This window comes from Trichosurus vulpecula, chromosome 9 (genome assembly GCF_011100635.1).
Source record: "Trichosurus vulpecula isolate mTriVul1 chromosome 9, mTriVul1.pri, whole genome shotgun sequence".
In the NCBI taxonomy this organism is placed as follows: domain Eukaryota; kingdom Metazoa; phylum Chordata; class Mammalia; order Diprotodontia; family Phalangeridae; genus Trichosurus; species Trichosurus vulpecula.
The window spans coordinates 180,948,339-180,959,539 of NC_050581.1; positions in this window are offsets into that span (position 1 = coordinate 180,948,339).

An 11,201-nucleotide genomic window follows, 5' to 3' on the forward strand; every position below is an offset into this window, starting at 1 on the left:
CCCCCACCTACCCCTCCCCGCCTTTGGTGATTAGGTCGCGCCCGACCCTCCGTGACCCCATGGGGGTTTTCTTGGCAGAGATACCTGAGCGGTTGCCATTTCCTTCTCCAGGTCATTTTACAGATGAGGAAACTGAGGCTGACGGGGTGAAGTGACCTGCCCAGGGTCACACATCCTGAGTCCAGGCCCAGCGCCCGCCGGATGCACTGCCCCATCTAACCGCCCCCTCTCACCTGCCCAGTGACCGATGTACTCTGCAGTCCAGAGCCCCTTCCTAGGCATCTTCCAGCCCCAGGAAGTGGCCTCCGGCCGTGGACGTGCCCTCCCTCCTCACCTTCACCTCCCGTACCCCACCTTGAAGCCCGCGCCTTCCCTTGTTTGCTTATTTCCTGCATTCACCTTGTTTGTACATCTGGGTGGTCTCCCCACAGGACGCGTGCGCTCCTGGAGGGCAGGGACCCTCCCGAGCCTCCCTTTGTACCCGCTGCGCCGGGCACACAGCGGGGCCCAATGGGTACTGACTTCAAGTCCCAAAGCTGAGCGGTTTTGGAGATTCCGTCCAACCTCCCCCTTTTACAGACGAGAAAACTGAGCATACGGCTCAGCAGCTTGCCCACGACCCGTAGCTGGTGCAAAGAACGAAGCGTAATAGACTTACAAGTGTAAACATATTCCAGAGTCCGTCTAGTTCAATCCCATTATTTTACGGAAGAGGAACCTAAGACTCCCAAGTGGCTCAAAGAGAGTCACTCGAAAGAAGCGACCCAGGAGGCCTGTAAGGAAGCCCGGGTGCTGTTTTCTGAAGCCAGTGTTCTTTCCAAGCTGAGCTCTTTCACCTTTTACAGGCGAGGAAACCGAGGCCCTTGAATCCCAAGGGAGCCAAGAGAGCAACGGGAAAAGCCGGAACCAGACTGTAGGCTATCATAGTCCTTGCTCAAAGCCTTCCTGGGGACTCGACGGCCCAGCCAGCCCCTCGCTCTTTACCTGTTTTTCTCACTCTGCATATCCTAGCCTCAACCCAGGAGCAAGAGCTGACGTTTCTACGGCTGCTTGAAGGTTTTCAAAGCGCGCTTTCCTTACCTTCTCATTCCATTTCCACCGCCACCTGGTGAAGTAGGGGCCGCTCTGGTACCCCTCCTATAGATAAGGAAAGGGGTTAAGAGATTTGTGAATGAAATGGAAATGGCAAAGCACTTCAGTGTCTTTGCCAAGAAAACCCCACGCGGGATCACGAAGTCGGACGCGACTGAAGCTCCCCGTCTGCTGAGGCTCCCCGCTTGGAAACTCACAGTTCGTGAAATTCTGGGGAGGAATCTTATTGAAAGCTGGGAAATTGACGATAATGGAACAGATTGGTCAAAGATGTGCGTAGATTCACCGGCCCACTGTGAGAACTCTAATAAAACCCCTTCTTCATCATGCCTGTCCCAGCTCTGGCCTGCAGCCAGGAAGATCTGAGTTCAAATCCAATCTCAGAAACTTACTAGCTGTGTGACCCTGGACAAATCGCTTAACTTGCCTCAGTTTCCTCATCTGTAAAATGGAGGTAATTATGGCACCCATCCGCCAGGGTGGTTATGAGGATCAAATGAGTTAATAATTAGCACTATAAAAATGTTAGCTATTATCTTTTTAAGACTGGGTCTCCCTATCTTGCAGCAGGCTGGAGGAATCGTGGCCACTCACAGCCAGATTCCACGGCTGATTGGCACAGAAACTTTGACCTGCCATGTTTCCAACCCCGGGGGGACAGTGCAGACACCCCACTGTCGTTGGCTCAGCCACAGTTTGTCTCTGGGGAGCTCAATCCACCTGCCTCAGCTTCCACCGGAAAACGGGGATTACAGACAGGCAGCACCACGCCCTGCTGCCTGACACTTTCCATAGAACTGTTTGTCTGAAGAGAAAGTCCTCTAAATCGTCCATTGCTCTTTCCTCGTTCCAAGAGGAGAACAAACACGTCCCCTGATGACTGTGGCTTTCACCTGCCAAGCACCCAGGAGGCCCTTCCCTCCCTAAAACCCGCCCCGTTCTCAGCCTTCCCCCGCCCCCATTTCTATGTATACTCCTGTGGGACAAATCATTTATTTTCTCCATTCAAATCCGAAGGGGAAGGGGCATATATTCTGGCACACGTTACAGTAATTTTACATAAAATTAAAAATTATAATGACAATTTTCAGCAACTTAAAAAGTACTTAAAGCAAATAAGTACTACGATTTTTAAGACAGTCTATCTACAGAAGCAAAGTATTGTAAAGAAAACTATTGAGATGTTTTCTGAAATTTCAAAACTCCTAAATACTAAGGTTGACATTAGAGATAGTAAATACTGCGTTCTCGCTGTCATACGTCCACTGTGGATTGTTTTTTTTTTCCCCAGAAGTGTACAAATATACCTTACTAGTGTTTTACTGAAATGTCTGTAAATTAAAATTTTTGTAATTTAAATAATTTGGTCATTGAGTCATATTTCAAATTTAGAGATCTAGCCTTTGTTTTTTTCAATTAACAGTAAATGATATCTTAGTACTTTGCCTTGAATGTTCTGTTTCCTGGCCAATAAAAGATCTGTAAGCAATTACCAAAAAAATTGCACCATTACATAGTGCTTATTAGGGTTTGCGAAGCACTTTTCTCACAACCCTCTGAGGCAGATAGTGCAAGGATTAAACCTATCTTACAGATGAGGAAACCGAGATGTCTTAAACTCAACATGTCCACAATCGGTCTCGTGATCCTTCCTCTTAAACCCTTTCTTGCACCCTTCAAACTTCCTTGTAATAATGTTGGCAGGGGTACCACCATACTTCGGGCCCCCAAGGCTCAAAACCTACATATCACTCTTCACTCCTTACTATCTCTCACCCCCCATTTCCAATCCATGGCCAAGACCTGGGGATTTCACCTTTACATCATCTCTCGAATATATTCCCTTCTCTCTGATCCTGCTACCACCCTGGTGCTGGCCCTCATCACCTCACCCCTGAGACACTGCACTATCTTGCTGATGAGTCTGCCTGCACCAGCTCTCTTACTACTCAATCCATTTTCCATTCAGCCGCCAAGAGGCAGTCTTTTTACACACACACACACACACACACACACACTTCCCCAACATGTCCTTTTATCCAGGAACATTGGCTTCCTGGCTGTTCCACCAATAAGGCCCTCCATCTCTCAGCTTCTGGAAACAACTGGCCTTCCCCCATGTGCCTGGAATGCTCTCTCTCCCCATCCTGTCTCCTGATAGTGAGATTAATTTTGGACATTTCAAGTTTAAGATGTTGTGTTGGCAACCAAAAATGGGCTCCTTAGCACTTAGTCAACAAGTGCCCTTGACTAGTTTGGCTTTTTCCCCTGAACTGAATGCTGTTTGTATGTGGGACTGGAGTAAGCTTGTTGGCCCCTTCACCTTGCTTCCCTTGCTTAAGCTGATGGAAAGAACCTGTGCTTTCCCCAGCATACCTTACACCCCCTCCCACCCCCGCAGAAGCCGGATGGTTAAAAACAGCTTCTGTTGGAGCCAGAGGCTGCTATAGCTACAGCCACAGCCGAAGCTGAAGCAGGAGCTGCCAGTGGCAGAGCTGACCTATGGGAGGAAGCTGAACAAGGACTTGAAGCCAGTGGGTAATCTTTTTACCATAGAGGGGGAAGCATGATTTTGTTTTACACCATCATGCTTCTCTGTAGCCTCCTGGTTACTCTTGTAAGGCGTACTTATTGGGCCTGGAAGCTTTTGATCAATATGTCAAAATGGGGATGCTGGTTCATGGGTTGGTTACTGTGGAGCCTAAATATATGCTTTGATTCTTCTGCCTCCTACTTTGAGAGTTTCTTATATCCGGCGGTTCCGAACCTTTTCAGACATATATATGATCCTCTTTGAGATTATAAACTCTGCCCTCCTAATACATTTGGCGACGAGGATGGGATTGCTAGGTATAAGGTCTCTATTTAGAAGCAGAAGAACTTTAGAGGAGGAAATGAATATCCCAGGGTGGGAGGATCCATTTTATTCCTCCCTAGCAAAAGAATTGGCTAAAAAAGCTGGACCCTGTGAAAACTGGGAACCAAGGCTATGGAGAGGAGATCCTAGGGATTTGGAAAGGTGTTTACAAGAAGTTGGGATTCAGTCAGGGGCATCACTATCTAGGCAAAGCTGGATAGTGTTATTAGCCTACCGGCTAGTATATGAAAGATTGAGATTAAGTGAAAGAGATGGGGGCACTCCTACCCCACGGCAAGAAGGGGAATCTCAGATAGCAGGAGAACAAACTGACTCAAGTGAGAACTTTTCTATTAATGTGGCTAGGAGCAACAGGAGACCAAAAAAGCCCAGAGTGCATTCCAACCCAGCCCAGACTGAGCCTGACTGCCTGCTTCATCCTTGCCATGGTGGCAGGGGAAGCAAGTAGGGGGAAAATGAGACAACATTAGGGGCTGAGGCACAAAATACTACTAGGGTTCAGGATGTCCCTCACACAGAGAATGGGAGATGGTTAAATGATCAGACAAGGGCTCGACCCATACAAAGGAGGAAGACAGAAACCCGAGGTGATGACTCACAAGGGAAATTCAGGAAGATTTCTCACCGTAAGAGGTCACAGATATTTTGAGTAGATTCAGCCAAAGAATAGGAGAACCATTAATATCTTGGATGGTAAGACTCAGTGATCAAGGGGCCAGTGGAATATCAGTAGATAGGACAGACTGTATGAGATTCATAGGTATCAGCCATGATCCTCTAGTTCAACAAGCTTTTAGGGAACATCATCAGCAAGGAGATGGTGATAGCAGGACTACTCTGTTGGCATTAGCCGCTGTGGGATGCAATAAGAGATATGCTACTGATTCTATGTGGCCCACTGAGCACAGACCCTGGTATTCACTTAGAGATTGTATCATGAGACTAAAGGAAGAGGTAATGAAGACTGCTATCATGATAGGAACTACAGACAAATATTACAATGATCCAATGGGACTGCCTCATAGGAATTTAATAATTAGGACAGCTCCCCCTGCTTATAAACAACTAATTTTGAATTTATTACTTGGGAAGTAGGGAGCCATCTTACAACAGTGATAAATAAGATTTCACAGTTACATGACTTAGGTGACTGGGGAAGGGATAGATCTCCTCGAGAGAGAAGGGTGAATAACCAGCAAACTTTGTGCCAAAAGAGTAACAAGGAAAGAAATGTTTACTGCTCTATTGAGAGCAGGAGTAGGTTTTGAAATGATAGATGGCATTCCAACCAATGAGTTGTACAGAATGTACCAGGATAAAGGACTTGATAACAGGAGAGATAGGGAAATAAGAACTGCTCCTGCAAATGCTACAGATGTTGAACTTTCAAACCCAAGTGAATCGCATGAAAGGGAATACTAGGGAACAGGCCGAGCCCCAGTCCAAATTAAGGATTGCAGACCTCACGTTAACTTGACCATGTATTGGAAAAATGGGTCAAGTACGGTAACTGAGGCATTAATAGATACTGGGGCCGAGGCCACCCTTATTTATGGAAATCCAGACAAGTTCAGCCATGGAAATCCTATTAACATTACAGGACTAGGAGGGACTGAAATATCAGCCAGGCAAGTTAAATTAATGATGAAAATTGGACAGTTGCCCAAGAAAGAATATAGTGTGGTTATTGTGCCTATTCCCGAATACATCATTGGAATAGACATATTGAAGGGTATGACCTTAAATTTACCCGAAGGGAAATACCAATTTGCTGAGAGGAAAATGGGCATTAATGCAGTCTTAGTGGGGAAAATCAAGATGGATCCAATCACTTTGCCCGAACCTTCTAAAATAATTACTTTGAGGCAATATCGTGTGCCAGGTGGGCAAGATGAAATTGCCAACACAGATGTCTCAGTTCCTCATGCTTTCTCTGGCTTTCCCCCATGCCTGGAATGTTCTTCCTCCCCATCTCTGCCTCCTGGCTTTCCCGGGTTTCTTTTTATCGAGTCCCAAATAAAATCCCACCTTCTCCAGGAAGCTTTTCCCAACCCCTCAATCCTAGTGCTCTCTTTCTATTAATTATGCCCAATTTATCCTGTATCCTCTTGTTTGTACCTATTTGTTTGCTTGTTGCCTCCCCCATTAAACTGAAAGCTCCTAGAAGGGAAGAATCGTCTTTTCCCTCTCCTGTTTCTCCAGTGCTTACTTAGTACAGTGCCTGGCCCTTAGTAGGCGCTTAATACACGTTTATTGTTGGCCTGCCTGTCATGAGAAGTTAATTTGCCGGTGATCACAGCTAGTGAGTGCCTAGATGTTATTCAAACCCAAATTTCTCCAGCCCAAGGCCAGCGGTGTTTTGTTTTGTTTTGTTTTTTCGGCTGTGTCAGACAGACTCGGGGCTAACCAGATTGTCTTCTGTGCCCACCAAAATGTGATTCTCTTTTTGTAAAATAGCAAAGTCCCAAATGATCCATTTGCATTTTGTGAATTTGGGCTTTTACTTAAGAAGTTTTTTGTTTGTTTTTTTAAATTGGCAAGGGATTGCATAAAATGGTAGTAATTATATGGTGATCTAAGAAGAATTCATTAGGGTTCTTAGTGACCTGACAGAGTTTATTGGTTCCTAGACTGCAAGCTGGAAAGAATCTTGCCTTTACAGCACATGTTCTTATGTAATGATCCCAACTTCCACTAGCCCCGATGAGGCCAGGTGCACAATGTGTGGCTACTCTGTCCCCTTGGGCTTCTAGGGGTAGCCCTCAGGGGTTATGGATATCTTCCTAATGCTATAGCTCATAAGCCCCCTTCCTACTGTAATTTTCCATTGTCAATTTAGTAGGCCAGCCTTACATAAACTTTAGGAAAAAATTATATAGCACCTACCATGTGCCAGGTATCATACTGAGCATTTTACAAATATTATCTCATTCCATCTTCACAATAGCCTTGAAGTTAGTTGCTATTATTATCCCCATTTTAAAATTAAAGGCAAACAGAGATGAAGTGACTTGCCCAAAGTTACACAGCTAGTGAGCGGCTGAGGTCTTCCTGACTCCAAGTGTCTATACTGTTTGACATAGTAGATGCATTTTGCTAAACTGCTTTTGTCTTAAAAAATCTTTGTTATAAGGTATGGCTCTAATAAATAAAAATGCATGTATGATATATCTATATATAATCTACATAATATTATATATAATTTTTGCAAAGTTCTCTCTCCATATCCTTTCAATTTGTGTATAAATTACATAATTAGATGCAAATCTAATTTTATAAATATACTACATGTAAATATAATTCTATAAATGTTATGCAAATTAAAATGATATAAAAAACAACATAAAACATTTAATTTCTGGTTAAAGATAACAAAGCTGCTGGGATAGATGACACCACTTTCCTCACAGACAGGGGTATTTATTCAAATATATACTTGCATTATCCTGACATCAACTATTGCCTCTGTGTGTATAATTTTACATTTGGCTAATAGGTACCTTTTTATTTTGCTAAGCAGTGCAGGAAAGAACTATTCTCCTCCCTCATCTCAGCCTCAGCAAGAAAAAAAACTACAAATCACTGTACTTGCCTAATGTAGCTAATTATTAAAGAATTCTTTCTCTGCTTTTCATAAAACTAACCTCAACCCAAAGCAAGTCCCTGCATCCCACCTGCCCCATGCCCAACAATCCTTTCTTCGAACTGAAACATTTCTATAGGGCTCATCTTTTCAGCAGTCATGCTCCCAGCCATTTGGGACCAAGAGCCAAATTTATCCCAACAACTCTGACTTTAGAAACGTAAGTTTTGTGTGTGGATGATTTTTCATTCCTCATTTGCACCTGCTGACTTACCCCCACAAGGCCTCCATTTGGAGAACATTTACACTAAGGGGGATGGAGGGGAGAAGCTAGGTAAAGCCCCAAATACACTACCCTACCCCCAACTCAACAAGGTCACACGGTCCTGCAGAACCAGAATTTCTATCCAGGGTCCCTTCCCCACTGCACCCTCCCACTCTCATGTACAGTGGTGGATGGGGGAGTGTTTAAGAGTCATAGCAATGCGCTAATTCTAAAACCGCTGTGTGCCTATACAAAGCCCAGAAGGAACTCCCTAACGCTGCAGATGAAGAAAGTGAGACCCAGGAAAGTAAATTGACTTACTCAAGATTATTCAGGTAGCATAGTAGGGTGCTGTGCCTAGATCCAAATCCAATCTTTGTGCTGCACAGAGCGCTGGGCCTGGAGTCAGGAGGACCTGAGTTCAAATCCAGCCTCGGATACTAGCTGTGGGACACTGGGCTAGTCACTTCTTTGCCTCAGTTTCCTCACTTGTAAAATGGGAGTCATAACACACCTACCTCAGTTTCCTCAACTGTAAAATGGAGATAACAGCGCCGACCAAGCGGTATTGTGAACCTCCAATGAGATGATATTTATACAGTGCCTGGCACATAGTAGGTGTTATATGAAGTCTTACTCCCCTACTTCTTTCTCTCTGATACTTCAATGCAAGTGAGACTTGTATATCTTCTTTAAAGCAGGTTTTGTTGGAAGGCTGTTGTGCTAATGGTTGGTGGGCTGGGCTGACCAGCTGATTAATTTACATTTGGCCTTGAGGCTGATTCTTAAAGCAAGACAGATTGATCATTGAGATCCTCTTTTGTGGCTGCAAACAGGTGGAAGCCTAAGCTTTGGTCCAGCATTTAGAGTGGGCTTACGTGCTCATAAGGACCCCAGACTTGGAGCTGCATGCGATGAGGTCACCAAGACAGTCTAAAGAGGCCCAGAAAAGCCAAATGACATATTCAGTGTCACCCAATAAATGGCAAAGCTCGGCTTCAAATCTAGAATTTGGGGTTCGCTAGCCAGCATTTTCCAACTACCACTAGCTGCCATTTTTTCATGAAATCATAGAGTTGGAAGGGAACTCTCTCTACTGAAGTGTGGGATGCCCTCTAATATTGTCCCACACAAGGGGCCATTCAGCTTCAGCTTGACACCCACAGTGATGCAGAACTCCTCATAAAGGAGCCCCGTTCCATTTTCACCTGGCTGTACTGGTCTACTTCATCAAACTGAGCCAAAGATAGCAAACTCTGAAGTACTGCGTAAACACTAATTACTACTGTAATTATTGTTGTAAGTATTTTTGCTTTTCCTATGATCACCCTTTGGCCCTAGTTCTGCCTTTGGAGTTAAGAACAAATTTCATCCTCCCACGTAATCTCCCTTGACATTTTTCATGGTCTAGTCCTCTATCTTCCTTTATCTTAGCCCACCTCTGCCTCCTCTCCTCCTCCCCAAACAACCACAACTTCAAGTTTCCCCTTCTAATACTCTGATGGCATAATTATGAGACTCCAGACCACTCTGGTTGCCCTCCTCCAGATGCATTCCTGGCTATCTCTGTACCTCTCTGACTGCCCAATTATACTATATGCAAACCATCAGGCAAGGCTGAGCAAATACATGGCCCATGGGAGAGTAGCTCTTTGCTCTGGAGCCGGTTAGGGAAAGAAAATCTTGTAAAAATAATCTAGCATTTGCAGTGTCTAGGATCTTGTAGGAGCTTAATAAATGCTTGTTGACTTCACTTAATCAAATATAGATTATATGTGTGTTGTAGAATTATGAAAAGGAAGTCAGTCTTTTTTTCTGAGAAGGCTTAAAGGGGGAAGGAATTTAGTCGGGACGGAGATAGCATGGATGTATATTTAAGTTGGGAAAACAGCGTGCAAAAATGAGAGTACAGAATGTCGAAGCAGGGGAGTGGTTGACAGTGTTGATTTTCCTCCTATTGGTAGAGGGGTGGGCATCTATGGGAGTACAATGTTGGATGTACCTTCGCACAAGGTGGATTCGTTGATTTTGCTTAACTTGTTTCAGGGGGGAGGCATATTGGGAAATGATTGGTGTGCAAAATAAAAACCAGAAAAGCTTTAAAATGTTTTACTGAGGCCTTTTGTCTTTATATCATAGCCACTGAACACACACACACACACACACACACACACACACACACACGCACGCACACACGCACATGTTCGTCCGTATTGAACCCTCTCTTTTGACAAAGAAAAGCAAGTCAGCAAGAACATCCTATAGAGTGATATCTGACAATGATTCTCCACCTCTTGGGTATCACGGGCTTCCGAAGCCTCCTAACTATGCTCGGGGTTCCCCCCAAGCCCCAGGCCTCTGCCTAAGCAAAGGACCTGATCTCGCGGACAATGTACGGGGCGGGAGCCGAAAGATGGTGAAGGACTCCGTTTATTATTTTGGCAAGCAGCACATTTATATCTTTAGTGACGTAGGTACACTCTTTGGTTACGTGGGTGAAGGACAGGTAAAACTATACACCTGGGGACTAGGACCGCCCTGACTCCGCCTACTCTCCTCCCCCTCTCCTCCCACACTACCCAAAGCTCCCTGCGGGTAGGCAGTCCAGGCAAAGACCAGAAACTCCACGTGGTCAGGCAGCCGGAAATTCCAATTTCGAGACTGCATGCTCTGCCAGAGAGCTGGAAGTTCCACGTGGTCAGGCAGGTCCGACCTGGAATCGCTAGGGAGGCAACAAAGGCGAGACCCCTCCTCCTGGCTCCACCCCCATCCCAAAGCCCTGAGTCTATCTCAGCAGGCCCCTGGGCCTGGAGGTCCGAGGAGGACAGGGTTCAGCTCTAACTCGGCGGGTAACACTTGGACATGAGGGGAAAGCTATATTCTAGCAGGACTATTTTTTACTTTCTCTATATCCATAACACAGCATAGTGCCTGGCACATAGTAGGTGCTTAATAAATGTTTATTGATTTATTGATAGGGAGACACTGGAGTTTATTGATTAGGGGAATGATACGATTTCACAAGTACTTTAGGATCAGTTTTTTTAAACTTAGTTTTGAAAGATTCTTTGCCTAGATTCGTTTCAATTTGAGCATTTTATCACTAATCTCTGAGAATGTGAACATGAACACTTGACAATGATGCATAAGGGACAGAATTAGCAGAGGTTAGAGAGATGTTCAGGGGAAGACCAAAGAAGGCAGGAAAAGAAATGATAGACCAGGTTTAAAAGAGAAAGACATTACTGAATTAATTATGTAATCCTTCACCCAATGAAAAAATTACTTTAAAGTTCTAAATTTATAATATAATTTAGTTAATAGAACTTGTAAATTTTATCATTTTATATAAGTATGATGTAAATACTTATTTATAAAAATAA